A 12,666-nucleotide genomic window follows, 5' to 3' on the forward strand; every position below is an offset into this window, starting at 1 on the left:
ACCTTCCTCCTGGACCAGGCGATGAGATGAAATGAGTCTTATTTGGTTCAAATCCTAAGAACAAAGGCTTAACCTGAACTAGAAAGTCAGCTCTGGTTAATGCCAAACTCCAGGCTGAATCCACTTCTGGACCTCTGACTTGCCTTCTTCTTGGCCTCACACAGCATCTTGTCCCTCATCAGCATTTCTCACACTAAAGGCATCTGGCCACTTGGGGTGGAATCATCTGGGATGAGTTTTCAAAATGCATTGGCATTAAAAACAATCATTTTTAAACCTCAGCGTTAGAATCACTGCTCTAACCAAGGTAGTGCCTAATCAGAAAGCCTTCTTAAGCCTTATGCTAGACTCAGAGTTCAGACTTTGTCTTGTGAGCTCTGGGAGCCACCAAAAGGGTTAAAGCAGAGAAAGGACATGTTCACATTTTGCAATTTAAGAGTAGTGTAGCTGCAATGTGGAGAATGGAACACTCGGGCAAAGGAGACCAGGTGTGACAGTGATCTAGGCGACAGAGGACGTGGACCCAAGGTAGAGCAGTGGCCATGGATGGATTTGAGAGGAACTTAGGAAAGATAATCAATGGAGCCCAGAGCCTCATTGGATGGAGGGTGGGGAGGTCAGCAGGTGACAGAGAGGAAGAAAATAAAGGAGAACTTGCTGTGTTTAGGGTAGGATGTGCTAACGTGAACACTACTTGTTACTGCAAGACTCAGATTATAACCTCGATGTTCTGATATCTAAGGTTTTACAAATATACTCTGCTTTCCTAAAATCAATTAAGTGGTTGAGTTTTGATTTATTTTAGAGTTAACAAAAGGACATTCTTTGAAGTTCTTTTTGGTATGGGGTGCTAAATAATATAGAGTAAATTAAAACTATGTATTTAGGATCCTAGTGAAGTTATTTCTCTTTAGCTTCTCTGAGAAGCTGGGCAATGAACCAAAGCCTGGGCTTTCATTCCATAGTACTGAAAAAACTCAAGTCTCCTAACCTCAAATTTGGAAGCACTGTCTTTTTAAAACACTGGCAAGTCATCTCCTCCTTTTCCTCTCTGTCTCACTCCCTCTATCCTAGATTTTTCAGGCTTTATTTGGAGATTGTGAGTCCACAAATGGGTGCTGTCTAGCTGGAACTGGAGAAATGTATAGAGGACAGAATGTAGCAATAGTTGTAGGACAAGAGGCAAAAATCTGATCTTTTGATCTCCTTATTTTTCAGTTGTAGTCTGTATAGTTGCAGTGTTCTTTTTTCCTAATCTTAAGATAATTACAATTTATTATCATTATTAGGAATTCAAACAATTCAGGAAAGTATGATACAGAAGGTGAAAATACCCTGACACCTCAGCCTCAGGAACATCCGTGTTAACAGTCTGGTGTATACCCTTCCAGATTCATGCAGTAACATAGGATTAAGGTGAGGAATTGGGCAGGCACCGAGCAGGAGGTGAGGGCTCCAGGCAGATGGAGAGCACGTGTTCTTAAGAGAATGCACGACACATCAGGGAAGCCGGAGGTTCCCTATGGCACTGGAATCCGAAGTGTGAAGTGGGGGCGGCGAGATGCAAGGAATGGAGATTGGCAAGGACCCTTTAGAGTATTTGTGTACATGTGTACACCTTTTAAGAAAATCAGATCATACTGTGCATTATCTTCTAAAACTTGTTTTTCCACATGGAAATCTTCCCACATCAGTGCATTTAGATATAATTCATCCTTTAAAAAAGGGATATGTATAGTACTTTATTATTTGGATGGACAAAGTTTGTTTAACCAACCCACTACCAATGTGAGTAGCTTCCAGTTTTTGCTATTAAGAGCAAATCAACATTATTAAGTAAATACCCACAGAAGAATATCTCAAGGCTGAACTTCTAGGATTGATATTGCTAGGTCAATGGCTATGCCTATTTAAAATTTTATATTACCTACTGTACATAGGATTGGCTAATTCCTTACACCATTACCGGCACTGGATGCCACTTATTTATTTGTTGTCACTCTTATGGGCAAAAAATGAAAAGTCATTTTAAATGTTATTTTAATGACCATTGCAGTTGAACACCTTTTCATATCTTTCTTTCCTACAGGTATTTATTCTGTGAATTACTGGTCCATGTCTTTTCTATCTATTTTATTGATTTATTTATTTAATTTATTTTGAAACAGTTTCGCTCTGTCACCCAGGCTAGAGTGCAGTGGCACAATCTCGGCTCACTGCAACCTCCGCCTCCCAGATTCAAGTGATTCTCCTGCCTCAGCCTCTCGAGTAGCTGGGATTATAGGCACATGCCGCCACACCTGGCTAATTTTTGTATTTTTGTAGAGATGGGGATTCACCATGTTGGCCAGGCTGGTCTTGAACTCCTGACCTCAAGTGATCCACCTGCCTCGGCCTCCCAAAGTGCTGGGATTACAAGCGTGGGCCACCACACCCAGCCTGTGTCTGATTATTTTAGATCAGCCATGCAGAGAGGTGGTTGATCTAAAGTAATCAGATATAATAAGCTACTGTAGAGTTTATTAGTTTTTGTTTTTGTTTTTGTTTTTTGGCGGCACTAGGACTTACCAGGCCATGTCTTAGTCCAGGTGCTGGGGCTTGCCCGTGGTGCTCTCGATGTATAAAGCCTAAAGCCTGGACATTCTGCCAATTCACCTTGAGCAGTGACACCAGGAAGCTAACATCCAGAAGGATGTTGTACACAAGCTCATCGTCTGTCATCTTCACATGGCCAATGGTCATGGCCAGACACAGCACCTCCATCTGGAACTTGATTGTGGACTTCATCTCATCAACTCTGGCCACCAAGTTTTTCATTGTGCATGAGCAGGGAAGGGAATTTGCTGGCTTTATTCAGGCTGGGGCTGAGGATGTGTTTGATCAGAGTCATCACACTTTATGGCCAACTTCTTGATGAGTTTCTTTTTCTGGTTGAGTTTCTTCAGCACCTCGAAGCTCACATGGTGATAGCCACAGCCTTGGCTTCGTCAAAGTGTTGTTGGTCCCCAGCGCACACACAGAGAGCTTGGAGCAGGGAGTGGACTAAAGCCTTCAGGGGAAGTGCCTGTTCTTCCGAGTTCATCGTTCTTCAAGGTGATCTTCAACTATACCCAAAAATGTCCAGTGCTTGCACTGGTTCTTGTGCGAGACGCCTAGTACAGAGTATCTCAAGAGGCTTTGCTGCTCTTGGTGCCTCATGACGCAGAAACAAGAAAAGAGTGTTACTGTAGAATCTTGCACCTTCATTTAACTAACTGGTGAAGCAATGAGTCACTGACCTTCAGTATCTTGGAGTCATGTGTGCCTTTAGGTTTTTACTGAAATTGCAGGACATTAAACTTCTTTTATAACTAGCCGTGTTTGTTCTTGGCTTTTTCTGTTGGCCTCTACCACCGTGTCTATGGACCTCAAAACTTCTGATTTCCACCAGTAAATTTAATATTTTTGAGAAGGACATTTAAGATACTTCTCAGAATCACTTTGGGAATCGCACCTTCACTTTCCATTTATGGATTTATAGTTTTCTGGGAAGAGGACACATCTTTCCTTTGAATACGGCCTGGTCTGTCTTCCTATTTAGACTTCACATTCTTCATCAGCAACCAGCCCTGATCTTGTGCCATTAGGAATCCAAATTAGTCCACATGTCTGTTCCAACTAGTGCTGGAGTGAAACTCACACCAGATTTCCCCCCGACATTCTTTACACTGAGTCTGTAGCTGGACAAATTGAAAGAAATAAGTTCTCCTAGAAATTGTGGCACAGACTTCTTTCTACACAGTTAAGGGTGGGGAAAAAACACGTAAAGAATTTTAAATACAGATGTCAAGAGCCATTGGAATCATAGGTTGAGGAATGTTTAGGTCTTAGAATCACAGAATTTGGAGTGAAAATGCCCTTTTGATGAGACACAAATCAACTTCCTCATTTTGTGAGTGAGAACAAGACAAGTCAGACAGCTGCTCAGCTTGCCCAGCCAGCAAGTGACAGGGCCGAAATGCAGCTTTCCTGACTCCTGGTCCACAGTCTTTCTTCTTCTAGGCTGCCTCCCTTCCTAATCTAGTGAAAGAAGACATTTACTTAGAAGATTCATATCCCAGAAGTCACTTTGCTGGTCACCTATCACAAAGGAGGAACTGAGTCTCAAGGAGATGAAGTGACTCGCTGAGGGTCACGGGGCTAGCAGGTGCATGCCCATCCCAGGGCACAGGTTGCGCTACTTCTCATTGCCAAGGAGGGCTCTATCAAGTCACTCTGGCATTTTCCATCAGGGATGGTCAGAGTCCTCGGAGCAGGTGGAAACATTCCTAAAGTCTCACACTCTAGTGGCTGCTCTCAGAAATCCTAAGAGGCCCCCTTCTTTCAATACTCTGAGAAAACAGTCTGTCCTTTAACATAGTCTAACCCTGCACCTTGTGTCTTATTGGAAATAAATCCTCATGATTCTCCTGGGTTTGTGACTTGTGTAATAGTGCATGTGTTCAGAGTAGTTGTATTTCATTTTCTTGCAGTAAAATATGTCACTGTTTTCCTCCTAAGTTGGGTTCTTTTGTTTTTAAGGAATACTGCTGTAAGTGAGCTTGAGACCAGGGGGTTTTACTGTAGGAATTGAGATAGCATTAGGGACTGAAGTCACCTGAGAGACTGGCCAGCTCTGGGGACCCGGTGCTGTCTCCATCGCTTTCTCACGGCTTCTTCTTCTTCCTCGTGCTTCTGCTCAGATCTCCTCTCTACCGCCTGGCTCATCCTGCTTATTAGAGGTTTCTGAACCTCCCTAACTGGAACTTACTCATAGGTTTTGCTTGCTATGTCCCTGACTCTCCCTCAGGGCATCTCTAAGGATATAGGAAAAAAACAAACTCTGTTTCTCCCACTGTGCTCTCACAACATACAACGCTTCTGCGACCAAATGTGTGGGTGTATTGTCTCAACACCAAGCAAGCAGTAAGTTCTGCAGCAGACACCAGCTGGGTATCCTCTAACTCAATTCAGTTCTGACACTGCCCACCTGGAGATGGCGTCAGGTCCCACAGGTCCAGGGGTCAGTCCCACCAGACTGCCCTTCACTTCCAATGGCAATCACAAGTTCCAGGTTGTTTTACCTGTGCTCTGACCAGCCAGCTATAAATCAGGGGTCCCATCCCCCCTCCTTAGGTTTGATTAATCTGCTAGAGTGGCTCACAGAACTCAGGGAAACACTTAGGTTTAGTGGTTTATCATGAAGGGTGTTACAAAAGATATAAATAAAAGCCAGATGAAAGAGAGGCGTAGGGTGAAGCATGTCGGAAGAGGCAAGGCGCTTCTATGCCCTCCCCAGGTGAGCCAACCTCCAGGAACCTCCCCCTGTTCGGCTATCTGGAAGTTCCATGAACCCAGTACTTCTGGGTTTTAGGAAAACTTCATTTAGGCATGATTGACTAAATCACTGGCCATTGATGATCAACTTAACTTTCAGCCTCCCCTGAGGTTAGAGAATGGGGCTGAACATTCCAACCCTATAATCCCCCCTTGGTCTTTCATGGGATCAGCCCCCATCCTGAAGCAACCTAGGGCTGCCAGCCACCAGTCATCTCATTTGCATACAAATGATACTCTTATCACTTTGGAGATTTCAAGGATTTTAGGAGCTGTATGACAGAAAATGAGACAAAGACCAAATATATACTTTATAATATCACAGCATCCTTGCAGTTTCTGTTCTCGTTGCTATGGGCTCATTCCTTCTGTGTTTCCTAGTTTTAGGAAAGACAGAGAACATGGTTGGCTCAGCTCACCTTTTTTGTACTAGGACATAGCTCATAGTTACTGTCCAGCCTATGGGAAGGGCTGCCCTTTGGTCAGGTGCCTACCATTGCACCAATCAGAAATGGCCAAAGAGGGCTTTCATCACATGGCAAATTAAGCATCTGTTGGTGGGGCAATTTTTTTAGAAGGGGAAGAGGAATTGTAAGCATGTCTAATGTATCTGCTTTAAAAAAAAAAAAAAAAATAAGCCTCAAGTGCTATGGAACTGAATCTGCTAATTGGCATCTTTTGTAAATTTCTTGGGAATTACAAAAAAAAAAAGTTATTCAGGAACTCCTTCAACTATCTAACAGTGAGTCATGGCAATGGTATAATTTCCCGTCTGTGAACTGCTTGGCTATTTTCCAAGTACTCCTATTGGGTTCCACTCCCCTGAGGCTGAAATTTCAGTGTGCCATTGGCTGAGAATGAACCCATATGCCTCGGTCTCTGAGCTTTATCCTGAGAAGGTCTTATGATCTCTGTATTCCTAACCTGGCCCATTCCTTTATGACACCTTTAATGAATAGAGGTGAATCTGCAACACTGAACATAAAACTTATGCTCACATGCAAACCCTCTGCTATGGCCAATATTATAGAAATTAGTGGATTTAGGAGCTTGGGAGGATGCATGGGAGTTGGGTAGATATGCAGGAAAAAGGAGCTAACCTTTACTGAGCATCTACCATGAACATGGTGTGTATAGAGAACCTGGTGTATAGATGAGGAACCTGAGGTTCAGAGAAGGTGAGACACCTGCCCAGCAAAACACAGCAAGCAGGTAGCAGAGCTAGAATTTAACCCAGATCTCTCTAATTCCAAATCACACTCTTTGCATCATACGTTGAAGGTGGTGGTTGAGAAGGGGTTAGAGGGAGATATTCCAGATGAAGAAAATGGAGACCATTACAGATAAAGATGTGACGGTGGGTAAATAGAAAGTGGTGTGGGCACTAGAGTGACAGATTTCTGTTGGAATAGAGGGAGATTAAATGTCAGATGCAGCCAGATTCTTGCACAATATAAAGGCCAGGCCAGGGCGTAACTGACGTTTTTGGAGGCCTTGGGGAGTCACTGAAGGCAAGGCAAGGCAAGGCATTACGTCTCCAAGGCAGCTGTTCAGATTAGAAGGATTAGCCTGGAGACAGGTGTCAGATGGATTGGAATAGGAAGAGACTCGAGGTGATTTAGGCACGCATAACTGTGGAGAGCCCCTGTAATCTCAGAGAATGTTTCACAGCTGGCTTCATCTTCTTACGCAAGGACTCTTTTTAGTCCCTCTCCCTCATCTCTGTAATAGTCACGAGCTTAAAATTGCCTGTCCTCCACAGAAACTGTTTGCTATACAGCATCACCTTTGATGAAGAGAAATGCTGTCAATTTTTTTGTAATAATTTCTATCTGAAGCCTCCAAATGCTGTGTTTTTGATTTCTAAAAACAGAACTACTCCAAAGGGTAGCGACTACTGGGAAGCCAAGACTGTGGTCTAAATTTCCCCTGAAAGTCTTAACCACAGGTAAGATTTTGTATGTGTATCAATCATACCATTTCCATCCTCATTCTCTGTTCCTGTCACTCCAAGTGTGAGAAGAGACAGATGATTAAGATAAAGTCCAGTTCCTAGGACTTTACCTTCTATTTCTCCTTTTTCTTTTCCAAAGTAAAATCACCATGAAATTGGACTCAGGAAGGGGAACATCACACACAGGGGCCTATCATGGGGAGGGGGGAGGGGGGAGGGATTGCATTGGGAGTTATACCTGATGTAAATGATGAGTTGATGGGTGCAGCACACCAACATGGCACAAGTATACATATGTAACAAACCTGCACGTTATGCACATGTACACTACAACTTAAAGTATAATAATAATAAATAAATTTAAAAAAAAAAACACCAGATTCATTTTCTATTAAATATACATTATTTGTCCACAGATACACAAGTTTTAAATTCTGTTGATTCTAATTCCCAAATATTTTTCAAATACTGCCCCTTGACTCTGTCATTGCTATTGCTAAGTTCTACCCATCACCACTTCTCATTTACATTAATGCACTAATTTTAGAACTCTCTCTGCTTCTAATCTTAACTCCTTTCAATTCATCCAATTTTCAAGTTTTCAAAAAAATTTCCAAAGCAAACATCTGATAACAACACTATCTGCTCAAAAACCGTCAATGCACTCTTTCATCTATAGAATAACAATGAATCCTTTAATGTGAATAATATGATATGCCAGTTAGAAAATTATTTGCAAATAACAGAAACAAAGTCAGACTTAAGAAGACACATGGGGTGATTCACAAAACTAAAGCTGGAAACCATCATTCTGCGCAAACTATCACAAGGACAGAAAACCAAATGTTGCATGTTCTCACTCATAGGTGGGAAATGAACAATGAGATCACTTGGACACAGGGTGGGGAATATCACACACCAGGGCCTGTCAGGGAGTGTGGGGCTGGGGGAGGGCTAGCATTAGGAGAAATATCTAATGTAAATGATGAGTTGATGGATGCAGCAAACCAACATGGCACATGTATACCTATGTATAAAATCTGCATGTTGTGCCCATGTACCCTAGAACTTAGAGTATAATAAAAAAAAAAAATGAAGGAAAGACTGATAAAATAGATAAAATAGAATGAGAAAAAAGAAGTTCCAAGTCTTAGAAACACATGGATGGTCCTTTAGGGACACCCTCCATGTCAGCTGTGGGTCACTCAGCTCATACACCATAAACAAACAGAAGAAATGGGCAAATAACATGGCTTAGCTGAGTTAAAGTCACTGCCCACTCCTGTATCTAACAAGATTATACCCAATGGGAGGTGATAGTTTCTGTGGCAGAGACTGCTAATTATTCACAATATTCTGTCTTTTCATCCTATTTTTAGCTTCATATGTAGTCCTTTATAATAAAGCTTACAATTTTACCATTCTACAAAAAAAAAAAAAAAAAAGATGTTGCAGGCAATTTGGCTAAGGTACTTGCGGATTTGCTTTGGGAAGAGTAAAAATCAGCAAATGTTTTCTTCCCCGCATTTTGCAGCTATTGAGGGTACTTATATAATTTGGGCCTGCCTAACATAAAGAGTATTGGTGCTGAAACATGTCTTTCCGTTACCAGAGATTAAGTATCGAGTTTAGGCATGAATTAGTTTGTCAGTTTTATTGATGAGAAAACTGAAGTGGAGTTTAACCCCTGGACTCTGTGGGTCTCGGTAATCGGGTAGGTGGAAATCCAGTGGATAAAAGTGGCAGCAGGATCGTGGCACACCTGTAGTCCCACCTACTTGGGAGACTGAAGAGGAAGAATTGTTTGAGGCCAGGAGTTTAAGACCAGCCTGGGCAACATAGCAAGACCCTATCTCTACAAAAAATTTTAAAAAAAAATCAGCCGGACATGGTGGCAGGTACCTATAGTCCCAGCTACACAGGCAGCTGAGGCAGGCAGATTGCTTGAGCCCAGGAGTTTGAGTACAGCCTGGGCAACAGAGTACCTGTCTCTAAGAAAAAAGAAAAATGGCAACAGGTTGATCTGCATTTTCCTTTTGCCCTAGGCTAAGTTTGGAGCCCCTCTTCCTTGACATACTTGAAGTAATAAAATTTACAGCTTTGACAAAACCACTGGAAGAGGTCCTTCAAGCAAAAGTTAAACTTGTGGTCCCCCCCATCCAAGGAAACAGCAATACAACCAAATCAGAAACCTTAATTGGCTACCCTCAGTGTGGAAGGTATTGTGCTAAGAGAGAACTTAAATAACTTTTCCTTAAGAGTGTAGTGTCAGAGAAATGGTTCACTATAATAGCGACAATCTTCACTGAAGCAGAGGTGAGTTGTTCTATTTAATAATTCCAAGAACACACCCTTTACCCAGTGCTTTCTCTGCTGAGTGTGAAAAATCAACTCACTGTATTCTTTCGTGTTTAAAGCATAGGTCATTAGACTCACTACACCCAGGGACTCAATGAAATGGCTACATTTTCAGGGGACTCTGAAGATGTCAAGATGTGAAAGCAACCCCTCACGGAGCTTTGCTGTCAGGCCTGGGTCAGGCCAGATGCTGGGTGATTCTCAAACCAACACCTTCGAATGGTCTGCTGGTTAGGATCATCATGTCCCCTCACGGTCCCAACACAGCTGGATTTGGGCGGGCCTATGGAGTACTAGAGTTGTAGGTAGGAACGGTGAGAAATCGTTCAAACAGAATTGAATTGGTCAAGGTCAGATTTGTGCACAGTCCTATTTGGTATCTAGTTCAAATCCAAGGAGGTCATCATGGTGGGGTCTCATCTATATATTTGCACCTCTGGGAATTTGGGGGAGCCAAGGCAGACTGGCCATAATAGAACTAATGACTATTGGTGTTTAAAGTCCTTGGAAAAAATAGCGGGAACTTTGGGATTCTTGAACAAAGAAAGGAGGCTTGGCCTATGTCAACCACTCAGAAGAAAGGAGTGCCCCAAGCAGGCAGAGAATTCACCTTCCAAGGTGAAGGAGGGACATAGTGCATATTCCCCATATTGAGACACTTTTTTTCATAGTCAAAGGATGCTTTTGAGTATGACAAAGAGCTGTCTTTCTGTCCAGGGCACTTGTAAATTCCTACATTGAGGTTGTCTCAAGTGGCCTTAAAAGTCTGTGGTCACTTAAGGGTCAGACAACTCAGGGTTACCTGAAGGAATTGTATTTGCTTGGGGTGGGGCTGGGGTCCATTCTCTAGTTTTGACAGGAATAGAGCAGATCAGGGACTGCAGGAGAACTGAAGACGGGAGGAAAGAATGACAGCAGTTGTTGAGAAATGGAATATCCCAGAAGCAGCAGCCAAAACTCTAGGGAGATAGCAAAGATCGCTGGGGAATCTGGGGGTTTGGAGATTCCAACCCCCCAGGGGACTGGGGGTTTGGAGTTATAGTAACATGACCATGTGAGAACTTAAAGCCAAATGTCTCTGTGCCCATCACCCAAGCTGTGAATATTGCCAAGGCCTGTGTAGCCTGAAAAACCAAGGGTTTCTCTCAATACTTTGTCAAATATTGGCTACTTTAAAAAATGTGACTTACCATTTTCATCAGCTCTGTGATGTGAAAGGCTTGGGAAGGTGGAGTCATGCTAGGGATTCACCTGGACAGTTTGCCAGCTGCTGGGAGTGGGGAAAAGAGAGGGGACCCCAAGATTAGCTCTTGGGGCAAGACTTGTCCCTCTATGTTAAGAGATGACCTACATACAGGACACAGTTAAGTAAGAGGAGATTATCTGACTTGGTGTCCTGCTGTATTCTCTGAAAGTTTGTCTGATGTGGCAGATAGCACCAAGATGACAGGCTTTCTTACCTCCCTCAGGTCAGGTGAGGATCTGAAAATACTAACTTGCTGAGACTGTCGTCCTTAGTTACCTCTTCAGATTTGGGGAAGGAGAAGTCCTGATTTGGTTAAACCAGTCACCTTGCCCTGTAGCTCCTGTGAACAGAGATCAGTCAAGAACCAGAACTGACCATGTAGGAGGTATCTCCATTGATATTTGTACAGCCATTTACAATAAGCATGTATTATGTATTTCTCGGTAACAAGTTATCCCCAAATTTTGCAGCTTAAATCCACAATAAACATTTATCTCATATAGTTTCTATAAGTCAAGACTTCAGGAATGGCTTAACTGGCTCACTTGAAGTTGCAGTCAAGAAATCATCAGGACTACAGTCATCTGAAAGCTTGACTGGGGCCGGAGAATCAGTCTACAAGATGGTTCACTTGGATGATAACCTCATGCTGGCAAGAAGCCTAGCTCCTCACCATCTGGACTTCTCCATACGGCTACTGAAGTGTCCTCACAACATGGTGTCTGGTGTCTGGCTCTCCCCAGATCAAGTGATCCAAAAGAAAGTAAGACAGAAGCCTCAGTAATTTTTGCAACCCAGTCTCAGAAGTCACACTCAGGCAATTCTCCAATATCTTATTGGTTACATAGATCAGCCCTATTCAGTGTAGGAGGGGACTATATACAAGGGCATGAATACCAGGAGGTCAGAGTCACTGGGCCCACCTCGGAGACTGGTCACCAAAAATAGCCTCTATCTATCAAGAGCTTACTGTGAGACAGGCACCTTGCTAATAACCTTACATACAGTAATCCTTCAGAGTTATTGTTTTCTTACTCTCCCCATTTCTGCAGATGAGGACACTAAAGCCTTGAGAGGGTACATGACTTCCAAAGGATTTTCCATGCTGAGCTTGCCTTTGGTTTGTACCTCTAAGGAATAAAGCTCAAGTCGTGTTTTCATTCAGCACCCAGACATTGAGTGTCTACTATGAGACAAGCACCGTGTTAGATTCAAGAATATGAGTAACAGCCAGACTCAAGCCCTGAGGTGTGTGAAAAAGTTACAGGCACAAAAATGGCCTTGTGTTTAAGGTATAATCTGGCTCTACAGAGGGAGTCATCAATTATTTGAGGATAGGAATAGGTCAGAAAAGCCTTATTGTAGGGGTGGTGCTTGAGGTAAGTCTTAAGGGGTCAGGAGCATTCTCAAGTGGGAATGTGCCAGATCTTCAGGCCTGGAGTGCGAGTGGGGAGTTCTGAGTGATTCCTGCAGAGCACGTGGGAATCTCCCATCTTCATCTTCTAGCTTTTGGTCTGTGTTTGGTGAAGCCAGATGATGCTTTGTCATACGACCAGCCTAATGGGGCTGGGGGTGAGTGTGGGTAGGGCTAGAACCAGGAGACTCAGGTTTTATGTGTTGTTTTCCCATCAACCCCCTGTGTGATCTCTGGCAAATTCTTAGCTTACTTATGCTTTAGTTTTGGTTTCTGTTAAATGAGAATAAAACAATCTTTCCTCACATTGTGAAGGGTGATGAGCAGGGAGCATTGTTG

At 42.9% G+C, this 12,666-nt stretch overlaps 1 protein-coding gene and 1 pseudogene across 1 annotated transcript in view; one reads left to right on the top strand and one right to left on the bottom strand.

Moving 5' to 3' along the window:
* MRPS27 (mitochondrial ribosomal protein S27) overlaps positions 1–12,666 on the top strand; it is a 1,100,726-nt gene that overhangs the window by 937,439 nt on the left and 150,621 nt on the right. The window lies entirely within an intron of this gene.
* Positions 2,580–4,746, bottom strand: LOC126956166 (60S ribosomal protein L10a-like; annotated as a pseudogene).

The sequence above is a fragment of the Macaca thibetana genome, chromosome 6 (genome assembly GCF_024542745.1).
Source record: "Macaca thibetana thibetana isolate TM-01 chromosome 6, ASM2454274v1, whole genome shotgun sequence".
Lineage (NCBI taxonomy): Eukaryota > Metazoa > Chordata > Mammalia > Primates > Cercopithecidae > Macaca > Macaca thibetana.